The sequence below is a fragment of the Amyelois transitella genome, chromosome 14, assembly GCF_032362555.1.
Source record: "Amyelois transitella isolate CPQ chromosome 14, ilAmyTran1.1, whole genome shotgun sequence".
Lineage (NCBI taxonomy): Eukaryota > Metazoa > Arthropoda > Insecta > Lepidoptera > Pyralidae > Amyelois > Amyelois transitella.
Genome location: NC_083517.1, coordinates 6,380,707 through 6,398,367, shown reverse-complemented (window position 1 = coordinate 6,398,367; position 17,661 = coordinate 6,380,707).

Here is a 17,661-nt window from a genome sequence, read left to right as displayed (position 1 = left end):
AACAATTTAAAAACGGGACTTCGAAACTTAACTTCTAAGATTTTCTAAACAAAATTCTTTGAAGGACTGATTATATTATTTTTCAGTTTTAGGACAAAGTAAAATATGAAATAAGGTAAACTCGTACTTTCATTTGTTCTATAAATTTGGAATTTAAAATGTAAAAAATAGTCTCAAAAACGAATAATCTATACTTAGTTATTTTTGACAAAGAAACTGTTGTATGTTTTCCATAACAATTATTTTTTATATTTTATTTTTATTTTGTTCTACTATGAGCTTCACAAGGCTTATTTTGAAAATGTACTTCTTTAAATCTTTAACTTATGTATGCGCAATTATGAGACTGAATTAGAATGTTAGGGTTTTATACATACCTGATATTGTCACCCCTATCCCAACACACAGCAAATTGTATTCCCTGGGTATATTTGGCATTTAGAATTAATAAAAATCATATATTCAAAACGTTACCCTTACATAAAATATTATACGAGTTTATTGATTGAAACATGTGAGTAATAGAGAAAAGGGGGCTTTGCTCAGATTATAAATTAAGGAAAAAGAAATATTTTCTTTTTATAAAAATTTTAACATCTTCGATATACATATATTTATTCATTTAACATCTTTAATTTTATATATATTTTCTTTTTATCTGTACTATAAAATCTATGCATGACTTTATTAATATAACCAGTGGAATACTAACAAAACTTAGTACATGATGCAAATAGATCACAACAATTCTAAAATTATTAACTTTTAAGTTTTGGAAAAAAATGCAAAAACATAAAACTGAAGCAATATAAAGGTGGCGTTTTAATAATGAGGGTTTTAAGTATTTTGTTTTCCTACAGGCTCTTGCATCATGTATTTTCTCTTTATAACTGTGTGTATGATTTTACCCGAACGCTAGGAACACCTGTCCAAAATATATCGTAGGACTATTGTAACCAAAGGCACTTTGAAGATTAGAAATTGGAAAAAATATATAAGAGACGCAAGTTTACTAACTATTGAACAAAATTGTTAAAAAAAACATAAATATCACTTGTTTTAAAAATTGAATAAGAAGGAAATAATAATCACCATTAGATTTGTTTTTATCATAGTTTAATATACTACATTTACAATCTATTCTAATATTATAAAGCTGAAAAGTTTGTTTGTTTGTTTAAACGCGCTAATCTCAGGTTCATCGGTCATCAGGTTCAAATTGAAAAATTCTTTTTGTGTTGAATAGACCATTTATCGAGGAAGGCCTTAGGCTATATAACATCACGCGCAACTATTAGGAGCGAAGAAATAATGGAAAATGTGAAAAAACTAGGAAAATTATTCATCCTTGAGGGCTTCAATGATGCCCAAAAATAACTATTACACGCGGACGAAGTCGCGGGCATAGCTAGTTAACTAATATGTTTCCTATATGGAATATGATTAATATTATTTGTTTAATGGTGTCAATTCTAAAGAGAAGTGGCAATTGACTCATGGATATTAAAAATATGCTACAATTAAATTCCATTAACCACAAAAACAATAGTTTAAAGAGATTTATGAAGAGTTTTATGTTAATGAAAATGAAGGTATTTTGTCGCTTCTTTTCAATTTACATTTCGGATTATTTCTTATATTCTTATATAATGAGTAAAACAGTAGGTTATATTAAAGTTGACTGTGAAATTAATACAATTTAGAAAAATATTTAAACCTACATTATATTAGAAAATGATCAAATTACCTATTAATTTATTTTATAATGTTTGAATCTCTCCCTTTGATTCACTTTAATCTACCTTGTAATTTTCAAGATAAGATAAACTGTAAAAACATCAACAAATCTCTTTGCAACATGTCAAAAATCATTAACATGATTTTGCTAGCGAATCTCATTATTGAAGCATACAGCTCCAATCGGGAATATAAATGATGATATATGATGTTATTGTTTTAAAAATCTATGAACCTTATAATCATGGAATAAATCAATTAGTGAACAAAACATATCATCTTAGTGAATATTAATTAATGTTTTATAGATGTTGTATTAAATGGCTTGAATGTTGGTAAGAAAACTTAATGTAAATTAAATTTATTATTATTTGCTCCAAAAATGAATTTTCTGCAAATGTTTATAGACTTTCTAAAGGTATTCTTTAAAATTAATTATATTCAATGTGAACCCATTTAATACGCAACAAACTAGGGATAACCAGAGGCTTCGTAGTGGTTACCGGCCTACTATTATTATATAGCAAAATATACATACTCTTTTTAACATTTTATTTTTATGGAGGATTACTAAATAGTATATTTTATTATATTACAAATGTAAAACATAATATCCCAAAATTATATTGATTGTCATGAGTTTGAAGAAAACATGTGGTGGAAAATATTATTCCATTTTTTTTACGTCTAGTCAAATATGCCATAATAAAAAAATACATTTTGAATAATGTGGAAGTTATTCTTTTTAGTTTGACATGTTTATAAAACTAAATATTTAAATTACATTTCCTCGTCAATATTGTGCATATTTTATGTTTATAAATTATTAGACTATCTGGAAATATGTCATAAAGTAGTAAGTAGATGTATCCGTATTTAAAAAAAAATATAAAAACATTATTCTCGAAGAAAATTATGCAGGCTATCGATGTCTTCCTTATTGCTATACACTCTTTATATTAACCTTAAGTCTAATTATATGTAAGTTAGATTTTATATTGTCATTTATGTAGTTAATTAAATATATAAATAAAAAATGTAGTAGATTTTTGTTTGATGTATGTCTTCAAGCTTTATAAATTTATACAAAAGTAAAACTAGTATAAGTCATCTATTTTTTAAATACCTATATTTATTTTCATTAATATAATGGCCGAAAAAATATTCCACCTCGATCAAAATTAAAAAAATATTTAACCATTCAGTCCCTTCTTAGTTCTTACTTATATATATATTAAAAAATAAACATAAGGTTTACTCGTTGTGTTTGATCACAATATAATATATTACTGGACTTTTTAAAAGTAGCAGTTTTTTAGTGGTGCTAATGAGATATGATGAAGAGTTTACATTGTATCCCTTAATTCTTTTTATAATTTTATGTTAATTTATGATATCATGGATCATTGTATATGTAACTGTCTAATAATGAACATATGTATATTCAACTCACCCACTCCTGACCCCTGACGTCTATACAGACTTAGTGTTCACAAATAATGAACGACTTTATAATTTTTTAGGAACTTTAAATAGACTATAAGTGAATTATAGGCATTTATGTGGCATTTTAATGCACTGCATATGCAATTTAAACTTACTTTGTGAAATGAATATATTTTTAAATATGTATCTATCTTTATGATAATAACCTAAAAATAACAAAAAAGATCTCGGTTACATTTATTATTATCATAGAATTTAGTTTGTGATGTAAGCCAAATGTAAGTCGTTTGTTTTATTGAGTGTTTATAATATGTGTTAATGATGTACGCAGCTATCGTGCTGAATATAATATATGGAAATGTCATATATTTACAAAATGTGGAATTTTATCTCTTTATAATATCAATGTATTACACGTTCATTTACACAAAACGAGTTTTATTTTATAGAAACCTAAAACCTTCTCAGTTTTTGTATGTTTATTGGGTAAGTAATTAAAGTAAACAATAATTGGATGGTACCTAATGTTTTTATAAACTTTTTAACTTACAGACACAAATTCAAAGAGAGAAATATGTGTGTACCTAAGTATGTTAATAGTAAATCAACTGTAACAAATTAGCTAGAGACCTTATCACGGTGCACAAAGAGCCTGATTTCTTAATTAATTTTTATTTATTAAGTTTAACATTGACGGTGTGGTTCCGGACGCTTTAGAGTAGGATCACTCCATCTCCTTCACAATTTATTCATTTTATTAGCTAGCCAGCAAAACAAGCAAAACTTTCGACAGTACCTTTATACTTTCTGAAAACATTTAAAAAACGAACTTTACACACGTTGAAATTTTAAAGTAAACTAGACATACATAATATTGTTGTACGAGCCTGTTAACTGCCGTCAATCAAGTTCGTTCAAATACCTCAATTATTGCAAATGACGTCACGTTTGTTTGCTTGTTTGTAAACCCTTTATTGCAAATAAAAATAAGAAAAACAAATTACAAAACAATCATTGGATTTAAGAGAATATGTACAATATAAACCAGTCAGTCAAGTAGGTATCGAACGGTACATACCATATAGAAAAACTTATAAGAAGAACATACATACATACATACATACATATGGTCACGTCTATATCCCTTGCGGGGTAGACAGAGCCAACAGTCCCGAAAAGACTGAATGGCCACGTTCAGCCATTTGGCTTAATGATAGAATAGAGATTCAAATAGTGACAGGTTGCTAGCCCATCGCCTGAAAAAGAATCCCAAGTTTGCAAGCCTAGAAGCCTAGCTCAAGAAGAACATATACGAAATAAACAATTAAATCAAATCAAAAATGCTTTATTCTATTGATATCGTATGGAAACTATATAATAAGCTAAATTAAGAAATTGTGTCACAGAGCTCCGCCCTTTAGATAATAAATGATCTTTGTTTATCATAGGTTGAAGTAATCACTTTTATTTCGATTCTAGTGAACACAAACAATCACTTGTTTGAGCTCACTAGATCGTATCATCCTTTGCCGCCTAAATAAAAAAGCGATAAAAGTTGCATTGCTCTAAGTTACTTACCCTTAAAAGATACTTACATAAACCTTTACGCGCCCTTTGCCAAGATATATAGAACTGATACTGACCTTTGTTTCGGCATTTGCTACAGAGAATAAACAGCGTAGATCACACCGAGGGATTGGCAAAATTGAGCCCTTTGTTTTTATTCCTCGCCTTTTTGGTAAATCTTGTTATCTTTAGGCCACCATGCAGTACATCACGCGCTAAAGCCATTGCGCGAAACTGGATTACGTTTGATATTGACCTATGTCTCAAAGGACGTGCGTGACAAAAACAAAATGAAAATATACTTACATGCAACTGAGCTTTAAAATATTCAGTTGAATGCGTGATTTGCACGCGGAAACAACAAATAAAACACCGTGACGATTTCCCAATTAAGCTAGTTATAAGTAGCGCTTACCGATCCCAAAAAAAAACCTTAGTCTAAGAAGAAAACAGCAATACGAGTAAATGCAATCCGTGCTGCAACAAATTTTCTCTTTAGCTTTATTTCAGACAGTCAAGACTTGGTTGTTTTCTCTGTTGACAGCGGTGTTAACTGATCAAGAAGTCAATTTAATAAGATTATCTTATCATGAACCTCTTCTCTTAGGAGTTTTGAGATTAAAATGTTAATTACTTCATCCTCCTTTTAATCCTAACACAAATTATCCGACTTCATTATCTAAACATTGTTCGAGTTTTGTTGCGGTAATGCCACTATAGGATCCAGAACTGTTCAATTTTACTTGATGACCGTTATCAACCCCAAAAACTTATAATCAAGTAACACGAATGCATACTTTTATAAGGGCTCTTAATAGGTGTTAAGTTATTTTATTATTTGAGGAAATGGCTGAACCTAATGGTTTACTAAATGAAAATTAATTAAGAATATAGATACTTATGTGCTCTTTGCGTGAATACTTAAATTTCCGCTTTTTGTAAATCATGTTCTTTTCATATATCGTCAAATAGAAATAAAAATTAACAGCTGATTATAATTACATTATAATAGAAACAATTCCTATAGTGATGATGCGGTTATGAATTTGGAAGTGGCAACAACAACTGGATTTGTCTTTATGAACTTCTTAACCAGGACTGGATTATGTTTTGTCTACTCAAATTGACAGTTAAATAGTAGACATATCGATTATTTGAGTAACGGTGAAACTATGCAATTAAGTAGGGATAATTTACATTAAGAAACAAAAAAGGATTATAAAAAAAATTCTACTTTCTATAAGCTTTTACAATTTTAACGAGGGCACTTCCGGAGCGCCTCGCTAATGGCTTACAAGCATAAAGAGCCAGTGCTCCTACAATGATGAGCGCCGTCGTTAATTTTGTATAAATACTAACTGCTGCTCATGGCTTTACTTGTGATGCTTGAACTTAAATCCTAAAGCTGACCTTAGAAAGTGTTTGACTTTCGCCTTTAAGGTCCAAAATCAAACCGTTTAGGTACGTTTTAATTGTGAGTGTTGATTTTAGTTAAATTCGGTACACACAGAGATAAGATAGGCGCAGTATTCTAATAGAGTGGCCATAGAATTCAGAAAAATTGAATCGAATTGTCGAAACTCGTGGTAATCAACACCATCAGTCACCATAAAGTTTTTATCTTATTTGACAGCTTTAAAACTAATTAAATTATTTCTATAGTTTCAAGCAAAATATGGCGTTTCTTTGTGAATCATTATTCTGATTTCCATGATAAAACTTTGTCTTTGTCCACCACAGGAAAAGATACGCGTCACGTTCCATTAGTGTAGTAGATAAACCAAAATTTTGAGTTGCACTATTAAATATGTGTGCGGCGTCGCGTCTCCTGTCGTTTCCGTGTGAACTGACCCTTATTGTGTGACAATTTCTTTGTGTGCACTTATGCGGACGTGATCTGGAACTTATTAACTTGTCGCGCTTGTTGTCACCAACAGTATATAGAATTTACACTCTTCTTCTTCCTTCTGAATTAATCCCGGTCACATACTCACCTCTACGGATGGACACGCTAGATACGCCTTTTGAACATGGTCCAGAATTGGGTATGTCAAGATTTTACGGGAAGCGACTCGACTGCATTGGATCATGGTAAACGCTGCACTAGATGAATGAGCCTATTTCCTTAGTTGCTTTTTACTACTTTCTTGGGAAAGTGATGAAGTAGTTTATTCTCTATTGGGATTCTCACAGTACAACAGACAGTATAACGGATTTATAATATGTATAGATAATCCAAAACAATACTGTTTAAAGTGACGATAATATCGATTTTCCGTCATAAGGCTATCGTTTGACCTTCAGCTATGGAAACAATATATTGTAATTTATACCTTTTAACTATCCAGCACAAATAGAGCGTTGGTATAACAACCCAACAGCCAATCAGTGAACACCCTACAGAACTCATAATTGCTGACATAAAACTTCTAACTAGTAATGAACTTAGCCACTTAATCAATAGACCTTCTCATTTATTATATATAATGTTTTATCTCTCAGTTTCGTAAGGTTCTTAGAAGGTTAAATTTGTGAGAAGATCCACAAGCTTACGATTTCGGATGATGATCTAGTAAGTTGGATTTTAGTACCTATCTAGATAAAGTAATATGAAAATTATACTGAAACAGCTTAATACCTGAAGTGGTGAAACGGTACACGATTTGCATGCCCCCCAAGTTGAGTACACTTAAGAATATAATACATAAAAACATACAATAACAAAACCATCCTTCCACACCAACATTAATGCTGAAAATTTTTCAAAAGGCAAAAGCGTGATTTGAAATTCCTCGTGATATTGACGCTATAAAAGCCTAGTTGAGCCGAAATCTGATTCAATTGAGCTGAAAACTGGTTCAGTTGAACCGTGTATGTCAGTTTAATTGGTCTACTACTAGCAAATCTTTGCTTTTATTGGCCAACATCCGATACTAACATAAACCGCGCCTTTTTCCTGGAGGGGTAGGCAGAGACACCACATCTTTCCTCTTTCCACGATACCTGCATACTTCTTTCGCTTCATCCTCATTCATAACTCTCTTCATGCAAGTTCGGCGGTTTCAGGCAGTCTGGACGTGCCGTATTACACTTTTCTAATAAAGGTGTAATGGAAATAAAGGATAGTAGTTTTCACCGCATAAATAATTATCAAACGACGATTTTATATGTGTATATTTATGAGTTATTATGAGTATAATTATAATAACACGCTAAATTACAACGAAAATCAAGAATAATCGGTTTTCTTGAGATAAGCCAGAGGTAGTCTTGGAAATTAATTAGATAATTATTTGATATCACGCGATGTCTTCAGCCCTCGGAAAAGTAATTAATGATTTAAGAAGTTTAAAACCTAATTCAGTTAAGATACATGCTCAAATCGTAAACGAAATCCTTTTTGCTATCTGTCTCTCTCTCACTCAAGATAATTTATTACATTAAACGTAATAGCTTTCATCATTTTTCATTTTGAGCTATGACGGATACACAATTGAAATAATTTCATTTATTATTTTTTTTATTTCGAGATGAAATCTCAAAACAAATATTTATTTGATTTTGTTTTCAAGTCGTAGTTATTGGTTTTGTAACTATTACAATGCATTATGGTACGATACGGTATATTTGTTTATATTACTACATGTTATCAATTAAATTAACGAAAATAATAAAATATCATAACACTTTGTTTTCTTTTTTCAATTTTTGCCGATTAATACTCTTATTATTATATTTTATCAGTGTAACTGATGAAAGTAGTGCAAATGTGTGAATGTGACATATTTAGCTGGCTGCGTCTCGTCTTTGAACCGTGTTTGTAGGTCGGAACTGAGGCGAAGTCTTTCCGTCCTGTCACCCCTCTTCATTTCCTACGAAGCCTGTTACACAGAACAACGATTTTACAGAAGCCAGATTTGTTTATTTATTTAAACTTATTGCAAAATACAAATGTTAAGCACGGAAGGCACTTAATACTTAGAAATATATATCTAACAGTCAATCGTGAAACAGATTTAATATATGTAGGTCATTTTGTACAAGTAAATTAAAACATAAGGTGGATGAATGTTCTGTCTAACCTTTACGCTTTACTTTTTATTTTTATATACAAACCCATTTTAATATGGATTAGATCTAAGGAAGGGAGGAGCCAATCTTTTGTAAGAATATAAGTCTTCAGAGAGTTAAGATTGTGTAAAGTAATAGCCAAAATCTAGATAAACAATTTAAAATAAAGTTAATTAGGATGCGAAAATCCCAATCCTTACCGATATTATAAATGCGAAAAATCATTTTTTTTGTTACCCCTGCCCGGATTATGAACTGAATTAATTTTCTTAAAATATCACGTATTTTAAATAAGAAGTCTGTAGAAGGGCAAACTATTTCAAACATATAACATTATTTAAATTTTTAAACACATTATCATATTCCCCGTTTTTTAGGTTTCTTAGTTACCAAGGATCTCTTTTTGTTTTGCTGTGTGCGTGTGTCCGTCGGCACTTTAACTCAGATACTAAATAATGGTAGAATAAAGGTTTGATAAACTTTGAAGTCATGAAAAATAGAGAAAAAGGTGACACACATTTATACTTAGTTATGCAATGCTTGTGCAGCATATTATTATTTGAAAATTCTATCTACTACATAGTTATGTGGAAAATGTGCTTTTAAAATATTCGACGAATGATATATTCGTGACAGTGTTAAAGTTTTAAAACACTCATAGAATTTAATAAGAAAAGACTGGCCAAGTGCGTGTCGGGCTACGCTTTATTAGCCTTCTAAAGTTGCCTATCACAGTAATTAACTTACTGCTCTCTACCAAAACATGTAACATTTTATATGACCGACACCGACACAGCGAAAATCCGAAGTTTATTTTTTGTGACCCTCAATAAAAGGAAGGTCAAAGTATATAATGCGTGGGTGGACCAGGAAGAACCCAATTTGCATATCCACGCTCCAAATAACACTGGAGCATCCGAAGTAATAATAGATTAGTACCTGGGTGAGCGAGTGGTGCTCGGTGGACGTCGAAGTTTCTATAAGAAATCCCATAATTTCACAAATAGAAACAAACGAAAAATATTGAATATCTAGCTCTTGTCCAGGGCTTTGCAGCTGGGGAAATTCTAAACAAAAGTTTTTCTAAGCGCAAGCGTGCATCATTATATCTGTTTGCCTGCCTTTCACATTTTTTTCAATGATTTCTTTGTCGCCCTAAGTTGATTTGTTAATTATCTTGTCTTTTTATTTATATACAGAGAAAAACACACATTGGTAGTCGAATCGTATAAGGTAAATGCGTGATGGACGGTAAATGCGTGATGTGGATAAAAGGCGCAGGTTCAAATCCCACCTCAGCCATGTACCAATGACTATTTTCGAAGTATACATTAGTTTGAAAACTAACCGATTCGATTACGGTGAGGAAAAACATCGTGTGAAATCCAGCATATTTAAGCAACTGGATGTGTAACCATATTCCAATTCGGGTTTAGATTCCACTGCAAAGTTACGGAGGTCAGATGGTAGTCGCTTCGTTTAAAAACCTGACTCACCCAATCTAGAATCTATGGTCAAAGGCGTACCCGAGCACCTCTCAACACTAGTAAAAGGTATTTTATGTACTTCTACATTCTGATCATGGGAGCTCAAACTCCTGTAATGTGAGGTTGCAACCTGGTAGACCACGTCTAAATAAGTTTGTCAAAAATAAATATATCAACAGATGGTATGTCGATGCAGTCAATAGAGTTTTAGTGGAATACTATAGTCATAAACATTAAATGTGTTCATGTGCCGTGTGGTTCCCGGCACCAATAAAAAAAGAACAGGACCACTCCTTCTCTTTCCCATAGATGTCCTAAAAGGCGATTAAGGCATAGGCATCGCCTAAAAGAAGAATCCCAAGTTTTTAAACTTGGGATTCTTCTTTTAGGCGATGGACTAGTAACCTGTCACTATTTGAATCTCAATTCTATCATCAAGCCAAAAAGCTAAACGTGGCCTATTACTCTTTCCAAGACTGTTGGCTATGTCTACCCCGCAAGATATAGACGTGACTATATGTATGTATGTATGTATAAACATTAATCAAAAAATATCAATATATTATCATTATTAAGGTTGACTGGAAGAGATTGCGTTAGCGATAAGTCCGCCTTTGTACTTCATTACCTGTGCTTTTTTTCTGTTTTTCTTTTTCTTCTTTCCCAGGTGATATCACCTAGATGATGAAGTTCCACATTTTTGTGACTTGAAATCACCTAATTACCTACAATAAATTAAGGGGAAGCTAAAGTGCTTTGAATTCTTTTTGTAGACGATTCGCTAGCAACCTGTCACTATTTGAATCTCACTTCAGTCTTTTGTTTATGACTGAAAGGATATAGCCATGATAATGTTATGTATGTATGTTATAATAAAAAGCTCAACCTCAGAAAAAAGTTGTAATAAATCAAGAATATACCATAATAAAGGTGACCAAATCTAAATTAATTGGACATAATATACCAACATAGATACCTTCGAACAATAAAGAGAGGGTGAGTTTCCTGGATTGTAATATAATGGAACAGCCGGCGAAATTGAGTTGTACATGTACGAAGCATAAGTATACGTAACATAGTTTCACATAAAGGGCTAGATGTGGCAAAATTTACTATTTTTTGGCAACTGCTTTCTTGCTCTCCTATCATAAATCTATTCTTTTTTGTGTCCTAAACTTTTTTAACAGTTAAAGCTGAAATTAAAAGAAAATAGTTTATGTGCTAAATTAACAAATTTTGTTTATATGAACGTAATTTTAAAAAATAAATAAATTTTATTCATTATTGTCAAAACATTTGAAAAATTAAAGTAACGTACATTAATTAATACAACGAAATTAATGTAGGGATGTAAACTTTACATCCTTATATTAATTCCGCTCGCTTGAAGTTTATTTTTTCAAATTTCGTCGGGTAAGTATCTTTTTTTCTTAATCTTCTTATCAGTAATCCTATGTGCCTGCCAAATTTTATCAAGATTAGTCAAGTAAATAAAGTGTAAAGAGTAGACAGATAAAGACATCCTCCCATTTATAATTTTAGTATAGATTTAAATGGAGCTTTAAACTGCAGTGTCAACCACATCTAGCCCCACTAAACTCGTGTAAGAATTCACCATACTCGTAAACGACGTTTACTACCGTCGTGAATAACTCCCAAGCGCACAAAATTATTTAGTTGTTCAGAGATAAGGTGTAACGGTTCGGTACCAAATCTGATTTCCCTTAATAAGGGATAGTCGTTAAAAAGAGCTCTGCACTCATTTTGCGTAGGTATTAGTACCAATTTTCTGATATTAATTGCATCGTTGGCTTTTTATGCAGAATTCTAATCTATTTGGTCCAGTTTTTAGATCAACGATTGACAAATCAAAGTCTAAAGCTAAATAAAGCTTAGGTTAGCAACCCGTCACTATTTGAATCTCAATTCCGTCACTCAGTCTTTACGAGACGGTTGGCTCTGTCTACTCAGTAAGGGATAAACGTGCTTATATAATATAATATGTATGTATGGTATTAACTAAATTAAAGGTTCTGTTTCTAAACACATATGTCCCAGGGTGAAAATTCAATAATCTATTCCAAAACAAAATTATTTACCAACGTAAGGACCTCACTATTCTGGACGTTGCTGTAGGGTACCTACTTCATTCCGGCCGCAATTAATCGACTTGCAGAATATTAATACAACATTTTAGTACTTTTTATCACACAGGCTAAAATGGCAATATAAAAAGCACGGCTTAAAAGTTCCATAACTAAATAAGTTAATATAATAACATAATAATAACTAAATATATTGTGTAAACAACACAATATATTTTTACAGGTCTACTCATATCATGGAAATTGATCTTATTCCGATATTTATAGTGCGAGCAGCCCCGCAGCGTAATTTTTTTTTTCAAGACAGTTTCTCGAAATGCCTTGCCAAGTCATAATAGAACTCCGTTTATCTTCCAGTTTGCAAACATTTCGAAATTTTTTTTGTTTTAGGATCTGCTTGTAGTCTACATCATGGCAAAAAATTGCCAAACTTCATTTTTTATCGAGGACAGTCAGATCAGTCTGTAAATTCAAGCGATGTATATGTATAGGATAATAAATCTGAAAAGGGACCAGAATAAACCAAGACTGGAAACTGTGGCAAACAAGTGCGATCGTTCGCACAGTGCATCCAATTAGTTTCCCGATCATCTAAATTTAACATAGTTGCTTTAGTATTATTTCGTATGGATTTATTATTGTCATCTCAATCAATCGATTTGAGTAAGAAATGCGTTATAAAGGAATTTACTATTGCCCTCTTATTGGTCCCAGTAGGTAACCTTTTATCATTTGTAAACTCGACTAACTTTTCGAAGATATGACACTACAACCGTAGATTAATCTAATTATTTTCATTAGTATCAAATATGAAGCGGCATGCGTTATTTCAGTGCTGTATATTTTCTACATGTCCTTGCTTTTTTGCATCATTCATTACTGCATACTTTGTTTCTGATGTGACGTAAAAAGAAAATACAACCTGAAAAGAAGTAATTACGAGATAACCCTTTGTATTTTCACTTGTCGCTTGCAATGAATTCGTCCATGTAAACCTTCAGGTGAATAGCCTTGTTGTAATTTAAAACTCACCTCGAAGTATGATATTTTAAGAGAGATTCACCGTGCATTGAAAAGCTCGCATGGGCTACGATATGAAAATCTAATAGTACGCAACATAGTTATACTAACTACTTTATGTTGGCCTGTTGTTTAAGCTAATAATCAAAATAAATTTTGATGCTATCGTTTCGCTAAGAGTTTTTCATCAAAATGAGATAAAAGCGCATACGCTTATCATAATAAGTACGTCGGTGGTCGAATCAATAAGTCGAATCTCAACTCGGCTATGTACCAATGACTATTTTCGAAGTTATGTACATAAGTTCGAATACAACCGATCTCTTACGGTAAGAAAAACATCGAGAGGAAACTTGCACATTTAGGCAACTGAATTTGTAACCATTACGAGTATCAATCCCATGCGCATTAGGTTTACTTGCAAAGGTTGTGGAGGTCAGATAGGTCAAACGTACATTCACACATGATATTGTATTAGTTAATATACAATATGAACACACATTTTAATTATATGTAATAACACCCTAATTAAATGATGCTACTCATAAAAAAAAAAATATATAAATCCAGCTAATCTACCAACAGTATTCTATGCGACTTGGTTAAGATCATTATGCATTCTGCTTTTGTACTTCTGGTCTTTTTATATCCATTATATTATTCAAATTATTACTTTTATTCTTATACAGTTTGAACATAAATATTTGCAATTTAAAATCTTTTACTCATCTGGATGAACGAAAGCTCTATTAAAAAATGGGATAGAGTATTTTGGGCTGCTAACCTGTTACTATTTCTAAATTATATTTCATCGTTAAGTCTTCTATTTACCAGTGACTGTCACGTCATGTGGTTATTTCTCTGTATATCTCAGAAGATGAGCATTAAACAAGCAATGACTGCTACAATCCGCAACGAAATGACAAATCTTTATTTTATATACTTTACATTATGTTTATAACCTAAATTCTCTTCACCAACAAATACTTACGGCTGCTGAATGACATCATCAATAACAACTAATGGGTCCAAGTTCCATTGAACTGTCGATATAGGCATGGAATTTTGGGCGGCATTGACAAAAATCACAATGGAACGACTCTGCAATGGAATTTCCCTTATTAAATAGAAATTAATATTAATAAATGCTGAGTTCTATTTATACACTCTAAAAATAAACCATAATGTTAAGTACATTCAATTATTTCTTCCTTTTATCATACATACCTAATAGAATTCTACGAAATATGTACGTTTACAAAGGGGTCTGAATTTATTGATTTGACCAAGTTTGTGTAGATAGTCACGTACGTTTTCAATTTATAAACATGATGCATCACAAGGCAGCCTTTGTCATTGCAGCTGAACCAAAAAAATCTAGTCAAAGCAATAAAAAAATCTGAAAAATGTACCTCATTTCTGCGAGTAGACAAATAATCTTCATAACTAAAATTGAATGAAAATTTTCTTGAAATGGTAAAACTAAAGCGCTTAATATCCAAAATAAATTTCAATAAGTTTAATATCACCGTTTTCATTATTCTTATTATCAATCACATTCCTCTTTATATACACGATTTCTATTTTAAGGCTCTTCTACTTATTTTCCCTAAACAAATTGACAGATATGCTATATATAGGCTGTCGTCTAAGAAGTACTAATTAATTATTACTAGGTTGAAATAGATATAATACTCATGGTAATATGATTATGATATCTGGTCTACCTACACTTATACAGCTTCGAGGTGATGCCATATATTCTCTCACCGTAATAGAAACACAATACGTGCCCAAAATAGCGAATTTGGAGAGAAACAGAATGTAACGAAAAGGAACGATATAAATTCCTTTTGTACATGAAATAGAAGAAACATGTCTTATCAAAATTAAAAATATATACGTACTTAGATGTTTTATTAAATTTACAACCAAAACTGGCTATCTTATATAATTACCTTATATACTAAATGCATTAATCACAATTTTATACACCTAATGTGCCACAAAAGCTAACCAAGTATAACTGAGCTACAAGCGTAAAGTGCTACAGGCGTAGAAATGCTACAAGCGTAGAAGTTCTACAGGCATAAAAGGGCTACAAGCGTAGTAATTGGCGTAGGCGTAGACTTTCCCCAGTGAATTCTCTCTCTCTCTCTCTCTGCTGCGTGTTCCCACTTGCACCCTCGACAAAAGTGTTTCGCAGCCCGAGGTCCGCCTTCCGACATTTCTCTCTTCACTTGGTCCGGTTTTCGTCATCCTCGGATTTCAGTCCTTTAGCTCGCATATCGTCTTTTGCAAAGTCTTGTCTCGACATTGTCTCGAACGAAGTGTATTATTAATAATGATCAAAATTTTATGTAGCGCACATTTTCGACAAAAAAATAATTTAAAAGGGACCAAAAAATTTTAAGTATTATTTGTGTCGTTTATTAAAAGTTTATTTAAGACCTCTGGGGCGCAGTGGGGAAGCTGTTAAAGTTTTCAATTTATTGTCATATTATATAGAATATAGCAATAATAAATAATTATTAATTTCTTTTACACAAGATCAATGCGTATAATTGATCGAAATATTTTAAAATGTTGTTTCTCAATAGTTTAAAATAAACTTTTCTCCCAAATAGTTTACCTGAAACTATTGAGATTTATCTCATCTTACGGGTAAGATCCTTGCTGCTTGAGTGGAGTGCTATAAGTTCGCCCTAACCTTAATAAATTGGCTCGTTAGTAGTCCCTCCGCCCAACTATTCACCATCCGTGGAGTGCGTCTTTTACTAATGTCCTTTAGACTGATAGCCACAAAATAGGAATCCACATGTATGTGGGTTTCAATTTGATTACTACTGCCGCTAGTTAAAATTGAAATAGTTTTGTAATCGATGTGTTTGCGATTTTCTTAAAGTTGACTGATGACAATAATTTTGAAACAGAAGCTAAATGCATATTTTTATTTATACGTTATCAGAGTCAGCAAATTTGGTGAGCTTACGGAGTGAATTCGTGGAGTCTTCAAGCCTGACAGTTGATAATCAGAAGAATTGACGGCCTCTGAACCAAAAGTTCCCAGGTTCGACCCTCGGACAAATCTCTGTCTTTCTGATTATGAAATACAGTATCATTGAGTTAGTATCTTATAACACAAGTCTCGAACTAATTTTAAGGTTTACTCATTCTGTGTGATATGATACGTATATATTTCTATAATCTAAAGAAAGGTGAATTCAAGAGTGCTAAATTGACGAGCTTGCATAAAGTGAGCTGTGAATGTGGATTAAAAGAATGCAGGAATCATAACAAATGGAAATATCTAGCCCCTACGCCTACCCCACCGAAAGAGTGATTATACTTGTCACTTTTACACCAATCACCAATATAAAACAAATGTTATTTATAAACTTGATTTAATTAATTATTCCCTTTCAGATTCTCGAAAACCAGCTATAAATCTCTGTAAGTAACGATTCGACGACTCTCAGTAAGTAAGTAAAAACGCGATGTTTATCACCCACCGCTATAAATGTATGGAGCCGCTGGGAATGTTGGGATATTTACCCGGGATCTTGTTTCGAGACCAGATTTGTTGGGACTCTGCCAAAAGTGAGACGGTGCTATGTGTTTCATTTTAATACTTACTAATGCAACAAGTTTACAACACATTTCAAAAGCATTGTTTTCATCCAAACGACAATTGACTTTCTATAATAAAATTATTTGATCGTAAAATAACAAAAATTAAATGTTAAATTGTTTATCTTTACACAAAGTTCGAAACAAAATTACCCTTAACAGTTGCAACGAAAGGGTAATGTAAGTTAAAATCACCCCAGCCGACCCTTGTCTAACCCCATGGATTTTAAATTAATCTATCGAATCGTTCCACGTTCATAGTACCTTTTACTTCTATTTGTATCTGTATGGTCTTGATTTTACACACAGCATTCTTTGTTTCCACTACAATTATATTTTCTTCATGTTAAGAAAAGATGAGATAAAATTGTGTCACAGACTACCTTTTAAACAGAGAAACCCAGGAAACCTTTTATTTGTGAAGTAATATTACCTTAATTATTGCATATGAAGAAAATTCACATTTTTTTTTGCCAAATTAGTATTCAAAAACTGATACAAGCAATTGGAATGTTTAACAGCAGTCTTATATTTTCCACTCCTACAAAATAGTATACTATTTAAAAAAAAATCTACATTCTTGTTAGAGCACATACAAG